Source organism: Canis lupus, chromosome 31 (assembly GCF_048164855.1).
Source record: "Canis lupus baileyi chromosome 31, mCanLup2.hap1, whole genome shotgun sequence".
NCBI classification, from domain to species: Eukaryota; Metazoa; Chordata; class Mammalia; order Carnivora; family Canidae; genus Canis; species Canis lupus.
In genome coordinates, this window is record NC_132868.1 from 35,800,595 (window position 1) to 35,818,618 (window position 18,024).

Consider the following 18,024-nt stretch of genomic DNA (forward strand, 5'->3'; position numbering starts at 1 on the left):
ACAAAACTATACTGTTCAGCAAAGAAATGCAGTCTACCTCTCTGATCCTTAAATATATTGATAGATAAATGTTAACCCCAGCAACCCCTGGTTAAGGCCCCTTGGCATATTTTTTGAGTCATTTTAACTCAAATCTATCCAAATTCTGATTGTGCTAGTCTCTTTTCAGATGCCTATGACTCATTTGCCTCTATATCTTCAGAAGATTTCAGGATATTAAATAGTTCCGATTCCTTTCTCCTTTCTAAAATTCCCACTGAATTTCCAATCATGCTCCACAAATATCTTCACCTGGCTCACATTTCAGAGTCTCCCCTGAACTCCAGATCAACTACCTCTTAGATACATTTTCCTGGACATCAAATCCAACATGTCCCCACCATGCTGGGCCTCTTCCAATAATTTCTTATACTCATGAACGGCACCACCATGCACCCATCTGCACTAACCAGGAAATTAACCCTGCCTCTGTTTCTTTTGTATTCCATAATCAAACACTCACCAAGATTTTGTCCCCTAAAAATGTTGTGAATTCATCCATTTCTCTTATTTCCATTATCCCCAGTCCAAAGAGCCATCCCCTCTCTTCTAGATAGTGTAAGAGCCCCCAGCCAATCTCCTCCCCAGCAGCCAGAGTGATCTTTTAAAAACATATCAGGTCCCCATTTTCCTGCATGAAACCCATCAGAGGAAAGACCCAGGTCCTCAGCAAGGCCTTCAAGATCCCCGTAACCAAACCCCCGCCCCCCCAACCAAGCCTCACCCGTCACATACTGAGCTGCTGTCCTGCCCACCTGCTACTTCTTCTTCATTCTTCAACTTCCTTCTTACCTTCAGGCTTTGCACATACTGTTCCCTCTGCCAGGAATGCTTTCTGCCTGCTTCATCTTTCGGAGCTCACCTTCCTCACCTCCCACACTGTTCCTGCTCTATGATGCTCTCACACACCATTCTTCCTGCACTTGTCCTCCATTTCACATCCCAGAACTCTTGGCATGAATTAATTATTTGACTAATTGTGTTATTAATTATTTCTTATCTAGGACTATTCTAGGGCCCTATTCCCTGCTCTGCCACCAGTGCCTAGCACCAAGTGGCTTGCACATGGTAGACATTCTATGTTGCAATAACATTCTGGTAAATGGTTGACTTCTTTCATAGACTAGCTTATCCCCTCCCTTCTTTTGGCCTCTGCCTTCACTGCCAGATTTCCTTAAAGACTAGCCTATATATCCGCCCCAGCTCCACCCCCATTTGCTTGTCAACCCACAAAACATTGGAGTCCTTGGCTACCACACCAATGAAACCATTACCGCCAAAGATCGCCAGGGAAAGCTGACATTCTGATGGGCTTTTTCTAGATTTATTCCTACTAAACGTCTCTGTGACATTTGACAGTATGGACAACTCCCTCCTATTTCCTTTATCAAAAAAAAAAAAAAAAAATGCAATGAGTAGCTTCTCTGCTCCCAGCCCTGTGATTAGCACAGGATCCGTTCTCTCATTGCACCCAGTGGGTCACTCAAAATAATAATCTCAAATATGCATCCACAGCCACATAAGTGCTAAGAAGAAAAAACAAAAATCTACAAGAGTATGAAAGGCGGGGACCCTGAAATTGCCTGCTCTTCTACTCTGATCCTGCTCTCTCTATACTTGCACAGCTTAAGTGTCCCAGCCCTCAGTGTGTCCCCTGGACGTGGGCACGGCCGGGTTCCTTCCTTATCACACTGCACTTCTCACGTACACTCTCTCTCTTCCTGTGCTCGGGGCCAAGAACTCTCAAATCTGTATCTTCAGGCCTCATTTTCCAACCACTTCTTGGATATCTCCTGGATGTTCTCCAGGCACCGAAAAGGGTGCATTCCAAAACAAATCAAACATCCTTCCCCAGTCCTTCTGCTATTGCCTCTCCCTAGTCATCCAACTAGACATTAAACACCCCTGAGCCACATCTCACGTGTGGGCTTATTACGGCCCCACTTAAAAGTCTCCCGTGCCTCCAAGAGAGAGTCCACATTCAGTAGTTTCATAATGAGACTGTACTGCCTCTCCTGTCTTACTCTTTTCATGCATTCTTCCTACAAATATTCATTGGGTACCTAGTAGATAGCAAGCACTATTTTGGGCACTGGAGATGAAGCAGAAAGCACAGCTCTGCCTTCATCAAGTGCTACAATACACATCACACATATCATACCTATGACACACACACACACACGTCCACACGCAGGCACACACCTGGACTCTGGCAACTTGAAATCTCTCATCATTTTCTACGTGGCCCATGTTTGTTCAGGTTTTTATATAATACCTCTGCTGGCTGAAAGACTCTTTCCTTCCTCTCGGACATATTTGCACTCCCTGTAGACTCAACACTCAAATTTAACCTCTGTGGAGCCTACTAGAATTCCTCAGACGGAGTCAGACACACTCCCTTCTCCATGTGTCAAACCACTTTGAACGCATCTCTTCCACATGTTCTTCCTTTTTACCTGTCTCCATCACTAAACAGTCAGCCCTTCAGGCGGAATAATACCATCTTTTTCCAGTGCACAACCTCAGCACGGCTTCTACTAATCATAAGAATTGGAAAATCATATGGATAAATCTGATCCACTATGTCTTTAAGAGGAAGAGGGATCCACTCACTATCCTGTGCACTCGAATTAGTTGAGGATCTTGTTAAAGTACCGGTTCTGATTCCGGAGGCCTAGGGTAAGCCCAAGAATCTGCATTTCCTTGCATACTCCCAGGGATGCTGATGCAGCCAGCCCAAGGACCACACTTTGAGGAGCGAGGCTTTAGAACTTAGTGATCAGGAAACGCAGAAACTGAGGTTGGTTGGAAAGGATTCCTGTGGAAATTAAACAAACAAACGGAAGATAGTTCTGCTTCACAGCTTGCCTATCAGATCTGCATGACCTCTTGACAGCAACCAGCTTCCTGAAATGCAGGAGACAAACCCCATTGTCGTAGACTTTGCCCAGTGAGAAGCCCACCCCTCCCTCTGCAGATCATCTGGGGGGAGGGAGCCCCCACTGAGTTCCTTCACTGGCTTCTGCTGGTTGCAAAAGCCCAATGCCTGTCTTTGTTCCCCACTCTGCAGATGGCTCGAATGTGTTCCCTCGTCATCCCTCGCATGGACACAGGCCCCCAAGCTTCCCTGCCAAGAGCCAGTGGCAGAGGACAGCTCAGTTCCCCTTGCACTCTCCCTGTTCGAGGGCAACAGCCCTGGCTGCCATTCAGGGCGTCACTTTTCAGGCTGTCTGTCCCAGTGCAAGGAGCCCCGGCACTGGCTCCCTGCTCCTCCTGGCCCGCACACCTCTCCTGGGCCCACAACCTCTGCAAGGACTCCTTGGAGCCATCTGAAAGGCAATCCTAGTTTTAGCTAAAATTTTTCCTACCCACAGAATTCTGAGATGCTACTGGGGATTTACAAGTTGTTTTAAGGCTGTTTTAAAGATAAACCTATGGTATTTACATAGATATATGGGCCTGTGTAAAGGACTGTGTGGTTCTTTATAAAAGATGCAGTATAAATGTTCTTGTATTACGGGAAGGATTATAGAAAAGATGTTAAAACATATTTCAACCAAGCGGCGGTATGGATGGCCACAGAATATAATGTATCCATTGTCAAGAAATCCCCACCAGAGACCTCTCAAATCTCACACTGATTGAGCTGTGCTGGACTCGAAGCACATTGAAAATTTTCCAAATGGTAAAATATTAAATATACTCTTTTTAAAAAATATTTACCAGTTGAACACTAAAGTACTGTAACTGGCTGACCTCTCATAGTGGCTTTGTTCTACTTTTCCAAAAGCAGCCAGAAAGGGACTGTTTTCTTTTAATGCTTTGTTTTGTCTTTTAGAAAAAAAAAAAAAAAAGAACCAACTTATTTTGAGCATACTGCTCCCCCCGCCTATGCAATAACATCATAATGGCAGTATAATCACTGTAAACAATACCCTGGGGATTTAGTTGGCTACAGCAGGGGACTTTAGGAGCCAATTTCAGTGCTTTTCTTAACTACATCATTGCATTTTTGTCTGCTGGTGGATAAGAAGAGTCTCCTTTTAGAGCAGGTTGATGGAAAGTGCTAATTGTTGACACATTAGCTAATTGTTATGATTAGCCCCTGACTCTTTTTTCATTCTAAAAGTCAAGATCTCAACTGTGAAGTATGAAGATGCTTTATTACAACAATGCTATGAAAACATTCAAACAATGAGAGGCTAATCTTCAGAAGCATTCAATCCGGTGGCAACTAGACAGCCATGCCTTTCAAGAACAGACAACCATCAGGAAAAAAAAATATCCTAGCTGCCGCATCCACCCAATATTTCAGACCTAAGTGTTCTAGGGTTATCATTAATGATCTGTTTTTACAAATTCACCATGTCTTTGGAAAGTTGAAGTAACTCCAAACCAAATAAACCATGTGCAAGCCATAATGGTCTGCTGACAATTGAAGCGCTTGGAATTCATGAGAGTGTGAACCTGTAAGGTACCACACTTAGGTGTTTCTCTATTTTCTGAACGCCTGCATGGGGTATCTGAAATCGGAGTCATTCTCAGCTATAGTTCAGCTTGAGAAAACAACTAGGTATGAATTCTAAACCGTGCAATTTCATTAATATTTACGGACAAGGAGGGAGAAGAAATCAAGTAGAGGGAAAAAGTCGCAAGAAACCAAATTGCAGGGTTCAGTTCTTGGCTCTGGCCATTGAATGAGTCATTATTCTGTGCCTCATCCAGCTGACTTGTAAATGCAAGCAAATATTTACTATTTGCTATAGGAATTACCTGGCTTCATATAAATATATTATTTGACTGAATTTCAATTCGTAAAACTTCAGACACGTATTAAAATCAATGCACGACCATATCCTGGTGTTCATTTTATAGTTTAACAAATAGAGTAAATACAGACAACCTTCTTAAATTATTCTTGTTTATAATCTTCTCTAAGTAACATAATTAAGTTTTACTACCCCTCCATTAGTCAATATCTTGACAGTTTCTTCCTTCAGCGTTATTCGTTTTAAACTTTAAGTATCAAAAAAAAATAAAATAAAATAAAATAAACTTTAAGTATCTATATCCTTAAAAAAAAAAGATAGGTTTTAAACAGCCTACACTTCATTTTTATAGTTTGACTATCTTGAGTAACTTAACTGGTTACTAACTAGTTAACCCATTTAGAGTTGTTTACAAGATCAAATGTGATAATAACTTAATGTGGCTAAAGCAATGCTTGGCACATAGTAAGCACCCAATAAATGTTAGCAGCCATCAGCAGCAGCATCAAAGTGAGAAGTAAGTGGTCAAATAGTCAGACTTGCATTTATTTAAAAAAAAAAAAATGGTATAGGTTCCCAGTTTAACCTAAGATGTAACACAACACTGTATATGAAAGAAAGTATTATTAGTAGCTACTAAATTTTTTTGGTACATGTGGCAAGTCAACACTTGACTGAATACTTATTACACAGTAGGCTCTCTGCTACGCAGCTTATATTAGGGCTCTGTCTACATATACAAGCTCAGCTGAAGTTAAAAAAGAAAAAAAACAAAACAAAAAACTCTAGTTTCTCCTCAATGTAAATGCCCTCAGGGTAGAATCTTAGATCCTAAAGGGAAAATAAGGTTAGAAAAAACAAAGGCAAGAGGGAAATCTTGGAAAATACATAGATGCAGCCCCTATAAAGGTTTGCCTTTACTAAACAAACACACACAAATTAAGACAGTACCCAAAACTAAGAGGGCAACAACAAAAGCTTCCTATCCCAAATTTATAATGATTAAATGAATAATAATTTCTCTTTCTCCCTGTTCAAATCTTTTCAGGTTCTTTCCGCTGCACAAGTTCGACCAGGTATTTCAAATTTGATTTTGCATTGTTGCAAAGATTATAACAAGAAGCCACTTTTTTCTTGTTCCAGTTCTCCATCCATGAGTGCCATCTGGCTGAGACTCTGCGGAGTAATGCCAGAGGAACAACCTGAAAATGCCTCCCTCATTTCCCCTCCATACACACACAAACCTCCCACCCGCTTCCATGCCCCACCTTTTGTAACCCCTGGATTTCATCACAATCTCACCTCCTGCTCTACAAACCACTTCACTTCTTTTTTTTCCAATCTCCTATTTTTCTTTTTTAGATTATCCTAATAGGAATGATTTGAAATTTACATATATACGGACATCAAAATTCTCACCATGGTGAAAATGTGTTTAAAAGTAAGGCTTTGGGGCACCCAGATGGCTCAGTCAGTTAAGCATCTGCCTTGGGCACAGGTCATGATCTTAGTCCTGGGATGGAGCCCCACATCCAGCTCCCTGCTCATCGGGGAGCCTGCTTCTACCTCTCCCTCTGCCTTTCTCTCCTGCTTGTGCTCTCTTGTTCCCAATCTCTCTCAAATAAATAAATAAAATCTTAAAAAATAAAATAAAGGTAAAGTAAATTTCATATGAAGAGAGATCTAGGTTTAAGAGGGATTACAGTGGGTAGAATAAATGAAGTTATTATTTTAAAGGAAAATGCATTCTTGCACTGAGCCAATAACTTATTTTCCAGGTGAATTCAACTTGCTTTCCTACCAAAATACATAATAGTACTAACTTTCACATGTATCATTGCTATAATGCTTTATTTCTATTTCAAAATGTTAAATACAAGAACCTAGCTATAATATCACTGCATATAGTATTTTGCTTTGGGGGGAATTCCCACCCATCCATCAATTTACTTCAAGGAAGAGTAACACAGGAATAAAACCCCTGAATATTTTAACATGTTCCCTGAAAATGTATTAATGACTTTACAACATGACTATAAAATATATAATTCTCTACAAATGTTCAAGTATGTGCTAGGTAGAAAGGATATTTAAAAATACATATTATCTCCTATTTCAACCTCATCTAATATAGGAGAAATGTAAAACTTGAAGTAGTGAAGAGACTTCTGCAATGTGCATGTTAGATGGTGGCACATTCAAAATGCTTGTATGTGTTTCATGGAAAGAACAATGATACATGGCACTGGCCACCTCAAGACACAGCTCTCCTGATGGTGTGTTGGGTTGTATCCAAACACCCCAGACAAGAGACCAATTATTACAACCCAGCCATTAAGTATTCTATTTCACCATCTCCAAATTTGAAAGGAAAGAAAGAAAGAAAAGAAAGAAAGAAAGAAAAGAAAGAAAGAAAGAAAGAAAGAAAGAAAGAAAGAAAGAAAAGAAAGAAGAGAGGAAGGAAGGGAGGAAATGATACAATTCAATCCGGGTTGATTATAAAGGGTTTCTTGGTGCATCTTAACCTTCAAATCTTTAGAGTATGCTCTAAATCCAAAGACTGGTGTCCTCCTTATAAAAGGAAGAAGAGGGAGATTTGAGACCCAGAGACATGGGGGCAGGGGCGGGGGGGGTGGGGGGGGGCGGGAGGCCCAAAGGAAAGAACAGAAACAGAGATTAGAGCCATGCAGCCCCAAGGCAAGAAACGCCAAGGGTTGCCTGCAGCCAACAGAAGCTGAGAAAGAGGCAAACAACTGATTCCCCCTCAGGGCCTTTAGAGGGAACCAACCCTGCAAACACCTCAGTTTTGGCCTCCAGAACTATGAGAAAATAAGTGTTTATTGTTTTAAGCCACCAAGTTTATGGTAATTGGTTATGGTAGTCTGAGGAAACTACACACTCCTAGCCAAGATTTACTCAGGATTGCTGTAAAGGTCAAATGAGATGATCAGAAGGCACCTAGCAAAATGCTCACTCAATGAAAGCTCCTTTATCCCCTCTTCTCTGGGCAGTGAGAATGGGTATGATGCAGGTTTTCCCCTGCTGTGAATTCAGGCTGGCTAATGATCATCCTTGTGGGTCTGGAGCTCCTACCTCATTCCTCCTGCTGCGAAGTGCCATGTCCTCCTCCTGAGGACGTGTCAGTGCCAGCCTATTTGGTACAGACTTTTCTTCCTATCTGCCTGCCTGGCTTCCTTAATGTTGCCCTTGCCTACTCAAGCTGCTGATATCAAAAAATGGGCCTCTAGAGAGTGTTGGGCTGGGCAGCAGGACCCTGGTTCTCATAGTCACAGCTCATCACCTTCCTTCTGGATGATTCCTTCTGTAGCCTGATACAAAATCCAAAAGGTTCCACAGAACCTCTTCCTTTGGGCTTATGTACTCTTCATTTACTATCTTCTTCTTTGAGAACTCAACACCAATATATTAACACCTTTCCAATCCAATGTCATTATCTTGCTTTCTCTTTTTAGAGCAAAGGAGATATATATATATATCATATATATCTATATGACATAGATATGTCATGACATATCTATATAACATATATATGACATATATCACTTATATTAATTTTTTTCATTTTTATTTCCTTTAAAAGACGCATACTCCAGTGGAAAGAAAAATAAGGAGCCAGCCCTTATTCAAGGCCTACATGAGCTACTAACAATGGGCTTACACTCCAAAGCAAGATACAAAAACAAACAAACAAAAAGTAAATAGAAGAAAATACTGTGAGGTGGGTTTTGTCGTTTGAAAACCTAATTTGAAGTCATTTCTTTTCAAAATTCCACCTTTTCTCTAGTTAATCAAGTAAGAACATGTGTGCAAGCAGACCCGGCCAGATTGCTTGGCAGTGGTCTATTTCCTCCCATTTCCCTAATCTCCCATCTGTAAAGTAAAGAAAAGCAGCAGATGTCTAAATAAATATATATGTCATTTATCACATGTCCTATGTATCACATATATGTTTCAGATATGTTTCAGATATTTCAGATATATATCCCTACCTAACTCAGTGGGATGCAATCCATAAACACAACAAAGGCAAAGAGCATGGTTAGTTCCTTAGAAAACAGGCTCTAAAATTTATTTATTTTATTTTTTTAAGATAATTTATTTATTCAGAGAGAGAGAGAAAGGCAGGCACGGAGACACAAGCAGAGGGAGAAGCAGGCTCCATGCAGGGAGCCCGATGCGGGACTCGATCCCAGGTCTCCAGGATCACACCCTGGGCTGCAGGCAGCGCTAAACCGCTGCACCACCAGGGCTGCCCAAGCTCTAAAATTTAAAAGTGGTGTTAAAAGCTTCATTTTTAAGCCCTTTGCAAAAAGAGTAATTCTCCTCCACCTTCTTCCTTGTTTTTAACGTGATTCAGGCAAATAGTGTGACAACTTGAAAGCCATGCTACGGTTATAAGCAAGGGAAGACAGAGGCATCCCGTTCAAATGGAGACATGCAGATGCAAGAAGAGGCAAGGTTTATATTCTTGCATGAACAGAGGCAATCTGCAGCATTCAGATCAAAAAGGAAAGGAAAGGAGAGAGGAAGTAGTATTAACGAGACATATTTTTCTTCCTGGCTCTGCTACAGGTACTCAACGAGCAATACAGCATTGGCTCCTCACAGCACTGCTAAGCAGATGTCATGGTCTCTGTTTTACAAACACACTAACTGAGGCTTAGAAAGCTTAAATAATGTGAGTCATCCATAATTGGGTGACAAATAAATAAAACTGACACCTGCCTCCTTATAACTCCTCTCTTCCATTTTGAGACGGCTCTGCAAGAAAGGATTCAGGAGTGACAGGGAAAACTGGACCTGATTGTTTATACTGAGGTGACCGAACAGCCTTAGAGAGAGATAGTTTCATGGTAAGTACAGGAAAAAAGCTTCCTGTGCTGAAATCTGATTACAACACAAGTTAAATCCATTGAAACTTATCCTGATATCAAAAGACAAGCTTTGCATACACCAGTTCTGAAGGCTTTGAAACCCTAGTCATGAAGCAGCAGGTGTGGGCTCCATTAAATTGTTCTGGAGGATAAGCACACTCCCCCAGTGCCACAGCTTGCCCAGGATTTTCCGTGTTCTCTCCAGTCCTCATCTGCTTGGGGCCCACCTAGTGGGGGAGGAGAGAGCACAGAAAAGATCGCATGTTGTTCCTAAGGGCAGCAAAGCCCAGAAGCTTTCCGGCATGGTTTTTGATAGCTACTGTGCTGGTACCTTGGCCTTGGTAGGCTTCTGAATCCAACCAGTGGGTATTGACTGAGGAAGCCCTGGAGGCCGGGCACTGTCTTGAAGCAGATTCAAACCTAATGTTAGAAAGAGCTTTTGCCTTGAGAGAGCTTGCAGTCTGGTGGGAAGACACATCAACTCATTAGGAAGCAAATACAACTTCACTCACACCTTCTGACAATAAGTCTGTCAGGAGAGAAGAGAACTCTCTATAGGCTGGAGAAAGGAGGGGGAGTGGGAAGGAAGGAGAGGCTGGCTTGAGAAAGACCTTAAAGGCTGAAGGGGATCTGGGTAGGGAGAGAAGTAGGTTGGGGAAGGACAACTGGTACTGAAGACAAAATATAAAATTAGTATAGCTTATGGGGTCAGCAGATTAGGAAATAGCGAACAAAACCAGTAAAGTTGTCGAGTTGTCACTACCCAGTCTTTCCCAGGCGGAGATGTCCTGTTTACATCCTGTACTTAACTCACCTTCACCTTGACAGGCTCCTGAGAAGAAAATTTCTGACATGGGACCATTAAAGGCTCACTTTACTTTCCACAAATACATTTGCCTCCTTTCACAGCTGTTTACACAGAGGGTAAACAACCTTGGCTTCAAGATGAAATGTAATTGTCACCCATTTCAATGAGGTGAAACAGTGGTTGAAAGCTGCTGACGGAGTATGACTATTAGACCTCCTGGTGAAGGAAAGGAACCAGACTGCCCCAAGACAAGAAGCTCAAGATGGCTCCTGGTAAATTTCTACCTTCTACCTAGGAATGTGCCATCTGCTTGTCCTTAGGAAATATACATTTTAGTAGGCAATAACCAAACAAAATCCTTGGAAACTTGCTTCTTAAAGCAGAGATCTGTGGATACAATTATACATACAATTCGCCACAGCTCACAAAAGTTTATGACTACACAGACCCTGAACCAAAACAACAGAGTAATTCTGTAAAAATGAAAATTTCCACCAGATTCTTGGCATGGAAAATAAATGTAGTCTCTATAATGAGAGATAGCTTGTTTTTCCTTTTTAAATTATGTCTATAATGGGGTGGAAGGCCACTGTCAGTCATGGAACTAGTTGACAATTAGTTACACCCAAATCATCCCCCAACCGGGGAATTTCTTGGTCCTGTACATCTTGGCTCCCTACCCAAAGTTTACCTCATCATGCTCCATTCTGCCCTCTGGTCTTGACAAATCTAGTACTGAGTAAAAGTCTTCTCTAGAAGTTTGATAGAAGTGGCCAAAAGAGAAAAAAGAAGTAATAGAAAAGGAGAATAGCCATCTATACTTTAAAAGGGGGAGGGTCAACTTTGAAATGTCACAAGTTTCTATCAATTAACGAAAATAGAAACTATCTCATTTGCTTTGTTTTACACAGTACCCATCACAGCAGCTGAGACAGTCTCTCAAATGTTTGTGAACAACTACAAGTCTCTACTGTGAATACTAAGTTCAAATGATTCTGTTTTCTCTTTCAATTAAATAAGATTGAACTAATCATCAAATATTGTATCTTAAATACTTAGGGATGGTGCAGCCATCTTGGAAAACAGTTTGGCAATTTTTCAAAAAGTTAAACCTACAGGTACTACATGACCCAATTCCATTCCTAGCTACGTAGCCAAAAGAATTGAAAACGTATGCCCACATAAAACTCCTTCACAAATGTTCATAACTGTATCATTCATAATAATCAATATCACAGAAACAGCCTAAGTGTCCATCAACTGATGAATGGATAAACAAAATGAGGTCTACCCATGCCGTGGAAAATTATTCAGCCATAAAAAAAGGAATGAAGTTCTGATATGCCACAATATAGATGAAACTTAAAAGCTTGATGCTTAAAAAAAAAAAAAAAGCTTGATGCTTTTTTTTTAAGATTTTATTTATTTATTCATGAGAGACAGAGAGAGAGAGAGAGAGAGGCAGAGACACAGGCAGAGGGGGAAACAGGCTCCATGCAGGGAGCCCGATGTGGGACTCGATCTCGGGTCCCCAGGATCACTCCCTGGGCTGAAGGCGACGCTAAACTGCTAAGCCATCGGGGCTGCCCAAGCTTGATACTTCTTAAGTAAAAGCACGTAGACCTACTTACTGTCTGATTCCACATGCAATACAACCAAAAGGCCACTTACTGTATGATTCTAATTATCTGAAATGTCTAGAATAGACAAATCCAAAAAGACAGTCAGTTAGTGGTTGCCAGGAGCTGGGGGAGGAGAAAATGGGGAGTGACTGCTAATGGGAATGGGGTCACTTCTTGGGAGAACTGTATATCTTAAAAGGATGAATTTTGAGATATGCCAGGTTTACCACAATTAAAAAATATCTGGGAAACCTCTCAGTGAAAAAACTATAGTTAAGATTTATGCTTAGTTCTTCAGATGTGATAAAAACTATTGATATGCCATGTGTCTTTTTCCTTTGTCAATAAATATTAGAAAATTTACTGGAATGCTTTATATACTTAAAAAAGAAAACTAAGCATTCTTTAAGCATTTGTTATATTATGTAATTAATCACATCATAATAGCAATAATAATAATAATAATAATAATAATAGTGACTAACATTTATTTAATGCATACTATGGCACTATTAAATACTACCGGTCACTGTTCTAAGTACATGTATTAACGCTTAAGAGAGTTAAAGAACAACTCTATAAGGTAAGTTCTATTCTTATCTCTATTTTATATAGAAAACTGAGGCAAGAGGGCTTATCCAAGGTCACACAGCTAGTTAATTTGGAGCCAGTATCCCAGCCCAGGCACCTGGTCCAGAGCTGACACTCGTAATCACCATTCAATTCCACCTTTAATGAAAATAGGAAAAGGATTAGAGCTAGAAGACTCGCTGCAGGACCTAATCTAAAGATCTGGCTAAGTTTTCTCACATGCAAGCTCTGCAGGCCTGACCTCCTGGTATGCTTCTCCTGATCACCAAACTGAGGGTGTGGGGCAACCCCTCTATAGGTCCCCAGCTACTCTGAATCTCCATGACCTTGTGTCTAAGTCAATGGGAAACCAAGAAATACTCAGATGCAAATATTCTACAATGAACATACTGGGTACAACAGGAACTTTGAGCTTATTAATATTTTATGGAAAACAACTAGAAATTTTAGGGTTAAACAGCAGAAAAGGCCTCAGGGACTAAAGGACTGGATTGGCTACCAGGCTCTTTTTTTTTTTTTTTAATGTAAATAAAAGAAAATTCTGCTCACTCTCCCTTATGATCAAAAAAATCATTCATTGCATATTTTTTGCTTCCTGGAATTTAATTCCATGATATCTCATTCAATCCTCAACAAATAAATATTGAAAACCCCCTGTGTGCCAAGCATCTTTCAGGTGCTTAGGGATACAATAAGAAATAAGGCAAAAAAAAGGGCTCCAGCTCATTTTTGAAGGGGAGGGCAAATAATGATAAGCAAGTCAAAAAAATCAATAAACAAGATAATTTCAGACGGTGACAGGTGCTAAGAAAACGCAGGGTGACACAATGGTAATTGGTTGTTTAAGCACCTGATAAAACCTAATCTGTAGTTAAGCAGAGATTTTGGTATATTTCGTTCACCTTATCCCAAGTGCCTAGAAGAGCACTCAATAAATATTGAATAAATGGGTGGATGGATGAATGAATGAATGAGCAAACAAATGATAAGTAAATAGTGCTCTCCACACTGTGGCAGAGACTGCTAGCTAATCACTAAGGCAATTTCTACTTTCTTCTGGGCTCATAACTAGATTACGTGTATTCATTTTCTAGGGGTACCCTAACAAAAGAGCTCACACTGGATGTCTTCAACAACAAAAGTTTATTTTCTCACAGTTGTGGAGGCTAAAAGCCCACAATCAAGATGTTGGCAGGCTTGGGTTTTTTTAAGGCTTCTCTCCTTGGCTTGCAGATGACTACCCTCTTACTGTGTCCTTACAGGCATGGCCTTTCTTCTGTGCATGCACATCCCTGGTGTCTCTTTGTATGTCCTAATCTCCTCTTCTTTTAGGGACACAGATTGAATTAGGGTCTACCCTCACAACCTTATTTTAACTTAATTATCTCATTAAAGGCCCTCTCTCCAAATACAGTCCCATTGTGAGGCACTGGGGATTAGGACTTCAGCCTATGAATTGAGGAAGGACGTAATTCCATCCATAACACAACATTTTCCAGCTTCTTTTGCAGTTAGGTAGAAACTAGTCACAAAGGGGCACCTGGCTGGCTCAGTCGGTAGAGCATGATGCTCTTGATCTCAGGGTCATAAGCTTGAGCCCCACGTTGGGCATAGAGATTACTTAAAGAAAAAAAAAAAAAACAGGAAACTGAAACTAGTCACAAGGCTATAGTCAGTGGAATCTGAGCAGAAGTAGTATGTGCCAATTCCTGGCCTGATCCGTAAAAACTTCCACACGTAATCCTCCACACTATTTCCCTATCTGCTGGCAGGATATTAACCCCCAAGATAACACTGGAAGCTACAAGGTGAAGATGACAAAGCCTCCAGTAGCCAAAGTCCCTGAAAATGGTGAAGCAGTACCTCCCTGGCAGTGGCACGCATTGGACCCTTGTAGAAGAGGAAAATAGGGACGTCTGGGTGGCTCAGTGGTTGAGCATCTAGATGCCTTCAGCTCAGGGTGCGATCTCAGGTCCAGGGAGCAAGTCCCATATGAGGCTCCCTGTGAGGAGCCTGCTTCTCCCTCTCTCTGCCTATGTCTCTGCCTCTCTCTGTGTGTCTCTCATGAATGAATAAATAAAATCTTTTAAAATAAATAAATAAACATATGCTGAGATCTGTGCATTATAGAAACAGCCCATCTTCATATTACCTCCATAACACCTTCAAATCTCTTTAGTGTTTCCTAACAACCTTCTGTTATTCAACCTGAAGAGGTTTTTTCTTAAAATTATTTATTTATTTATTTTATAGAGAAAGAGAGTATGGGTGGGGGGAGGGGCAGAATGAGAGAGCATCCCAAGCAGACTCCGAGCTGAGTGTAGAGCCCAACTCGGGCCTTGATTTCACAACCCATGAGATCACAACCTGACCCAAAACCAAGAGTCAGACACTTAACCAATTGGGTCATCCAGGTGCCCCATGAATATTTTTTTTATAAGTTTTCCTCACAGGACTATGACTTCAATCTTTTTTTATGCTCCTCTCTTCCTAATTTCTTTACTTTGATCCTAAAAATACAGAACCCAAAACCAGAGAGAGGCCTCTATTTTTTTTTTAAGATTTGATTTATTTATTCATGAGAGACACAGAGAGGCAGAGACATAGGCAGAGGGAGAAGCAAGCCTTCTACGGGGAGCCTGATATGGGACTCGATCCCGGGACCCCAGGATCACGACCTGAGCTGAAGGCAGATGCTCAACCACTTAGCCACTCAGGCGTCCCCAGAGAGAAGCCTCTTAAAGCAAGTTTTCACTGTAAAATGTTGGAAGATTGAGGCCTTGAACATACCATTTATCATGAGATAATACAAAGACCTACAAACTGAAGACTCCCAAACTTCTTAAACCCATGGTTTCAACCTCACAAAAGCTTAGCCTTTATGGGCCAACTCAGAAGTGCCAACTGCTGCTGCTGTGGTTCATATGCTAAGAATAACAGGGCACCAAGAAGTAGCTGGCCAGGCCAAATCTGGGCTGCAGTACTCCCAGGACCAGGAACAACAAACAAGGTGAAGGAGGTAATGGGGTGGGGGAAGGACCATTCTTCGATGCAGTGATCCCAAGAGCAATGGGAATCGAAAAATAAACATTGGTTGACTCCAGTGCCCTTGAACAAGCATGCAGAGTCACTGAATAACAGGGCCAGCTAATCTAAATGCCAATCTAGACTTCTCCTTCTGAGCTGCTAATGCAGGTGGCCAGAACTTTAACTTCTAAGGAAGTTTACCAGAAGAAATATGATGATTTTGTATCATTTATATCAGTAGCAGATGCATCTGACCAATTCTAACATCCTTCAATTTTCTTTTAGAAGCCCAGAAACATAACTCAGAGCCTGGGTGGTGAAATGCAATCGGGAGCCTGCCTGTTTATTCCTTCCTTCCTTCCTTCGTTCATTAGTTCATTCATTCAACATTATTATTCCTGCCTGAAAGATACAGGACCCTCTGCTAATGACTAGAGATACGTGAACTAGTAAAATTCCTCAAGGCTTTCCCAATCTCGGATTTGAGGGAGGAACTGAGAAGGAAAGCACAAATTAAAACGTGGTTAATGCTACGTTGGCATGATGGCGAGTTACTCTAGGAACACGGAGAAGGAAATGATCAACTCCTTGCCAATAGATAAATGGAGCTGAAAAATAAAATAGTGACAAGACATCTACGTCGTGTGTATTACTAGAATTCATCTACCCTTTGTTCTCGAAGAAAGAAGTGTTTATCCAAACAGGAGTCTAACAATGTCAAAGAACTGCACTGCAGACTCAAAAGCACAAGAGAAAAAAGCAAGAAATCAAGTCTCAGAGTCATAGGAGGAAGTCCTAGACATCCCCACTGCCCCTCCTGACTCATTCTCCTGCCAATGTCCCCAGTACTGACTGCAGAATGCAGCCCAGCCACTGCCCAGCTCACCACTGTGCATGAGACCCTGGAGGACCTTATGGGGCCAAAGTTAGGGGGATGGCTGCTGCTGACAATAGAATAAACCTGGAAACAATGACTGTATTTGCTTCTTACCCAGTCTTATTTCCTAAGACAGTGTCTCTCAAGACTCTGAGGCACCATCTTTCTCTGGTTCTCCCCAGCTTTCCCCAGCTAAATCCACTGCCAAGTTCCTCACTAACATATAAAAACACAATCCCCTTAATATGGCCCCACTTCCGGTGTATCTGATTCTGGGCTCCAACGAATATACACACCTGTTGGATTGATCACATTGTATAGAAACAATTTATTACTTTGTCTTCTCTCAACTACACAGCCAATAGGGTCACCTTGGATGATAGGCATCTTAAATTCAGTGGTTCTTAAACGACCTATGCAAACAGGAGGCTTTTTAAAAAAGAAAATGAAATTCAAATCTAACTCATGAATATCAGTGACCTAAACCATGTACGCATCTTGCTTTTTTTATATTCTAACTAGACTTACTTAAAGCAAGTATCTTTTATAATTGGGAAAATGAGGATGATAGGTATAATCCTTTTTGGTTGGTGAAATAACAAAGTCTTCAAACTCTCTTCAGGGGGGAATGACCTGGTCTCAGATTGAGCATGTCATGTTCATGAATGTCTTTTCTCCTTGTCACCTTCCTAAGATGGTCAATTTAAGCTATAATACTTTTTCTTATGACAAGGACATGTATCCAGTGGGAACTGGAATGAAGCCAACACATTAATTTCATGTAATTCAGCTGAATGATTTTATTTCCTCCCAAGACTGACTCAGGGCTCACAGCCAATGCATGGTGGGGTGGCGATGATGTTTCGAATAAGACCTTCCATTGGTCTACTAGACCTGGGCTGAGATAGATCCTCAAATGACTTTATTGGAGGTGAACTCAAGGTGAACCAAAGTTCCTATGATGAAAATAGTTCAATCAGATCTCAAGAATTTCTTGAGTCATGGGAGAGCTGAACAAAACCAGTGTCATGAAGGGGGCAGCTGTAGCCAGACTCTACAGTGGCCCTCGTGATCCCTTCTTCCTGGTACAAGCCCCTCCCATTCACTGAGCATGGGCAGGACTCGGTGACTCACTTCTAACAAGAAGGATAAGAAGAAGTGACAGTGTGTGAGTCAGAGACAAGATCATAAAGGGCTGTGTGTGCCCCCTCCTTCACTCCCTCCTGGGGAAGCCAGCCGCCATGGTGTAAGCAGCCCTATGGGGATGATGACCACGTGGCATGGTTCTGAGGGCTGCTGCCAGTGGGCTCCTCTGAGGAGGTCCTCTGATGTTCCCCAGACTTCTGATGAGCTGCAAGCCCAGGGCATCCTCTGTACTGCAACCTCATGAGAGACC

The 18,024-nt window shown here is 41.4% G+C and overlaps 1 protein-coding gene across 8 annotated transcripts in view; it reads right to left on the reverse strand.

Moving 5' to 3' along the window:
- The window catches only part of MECOM (MDS1 and EVI1 complex locus), a 552,947-nt gene that overhangs the window by 432,705 nt on the left and 102,218 nt on the right, over positions 1-18,024 (reverse strand). The window lies entirely within an intron of this gene.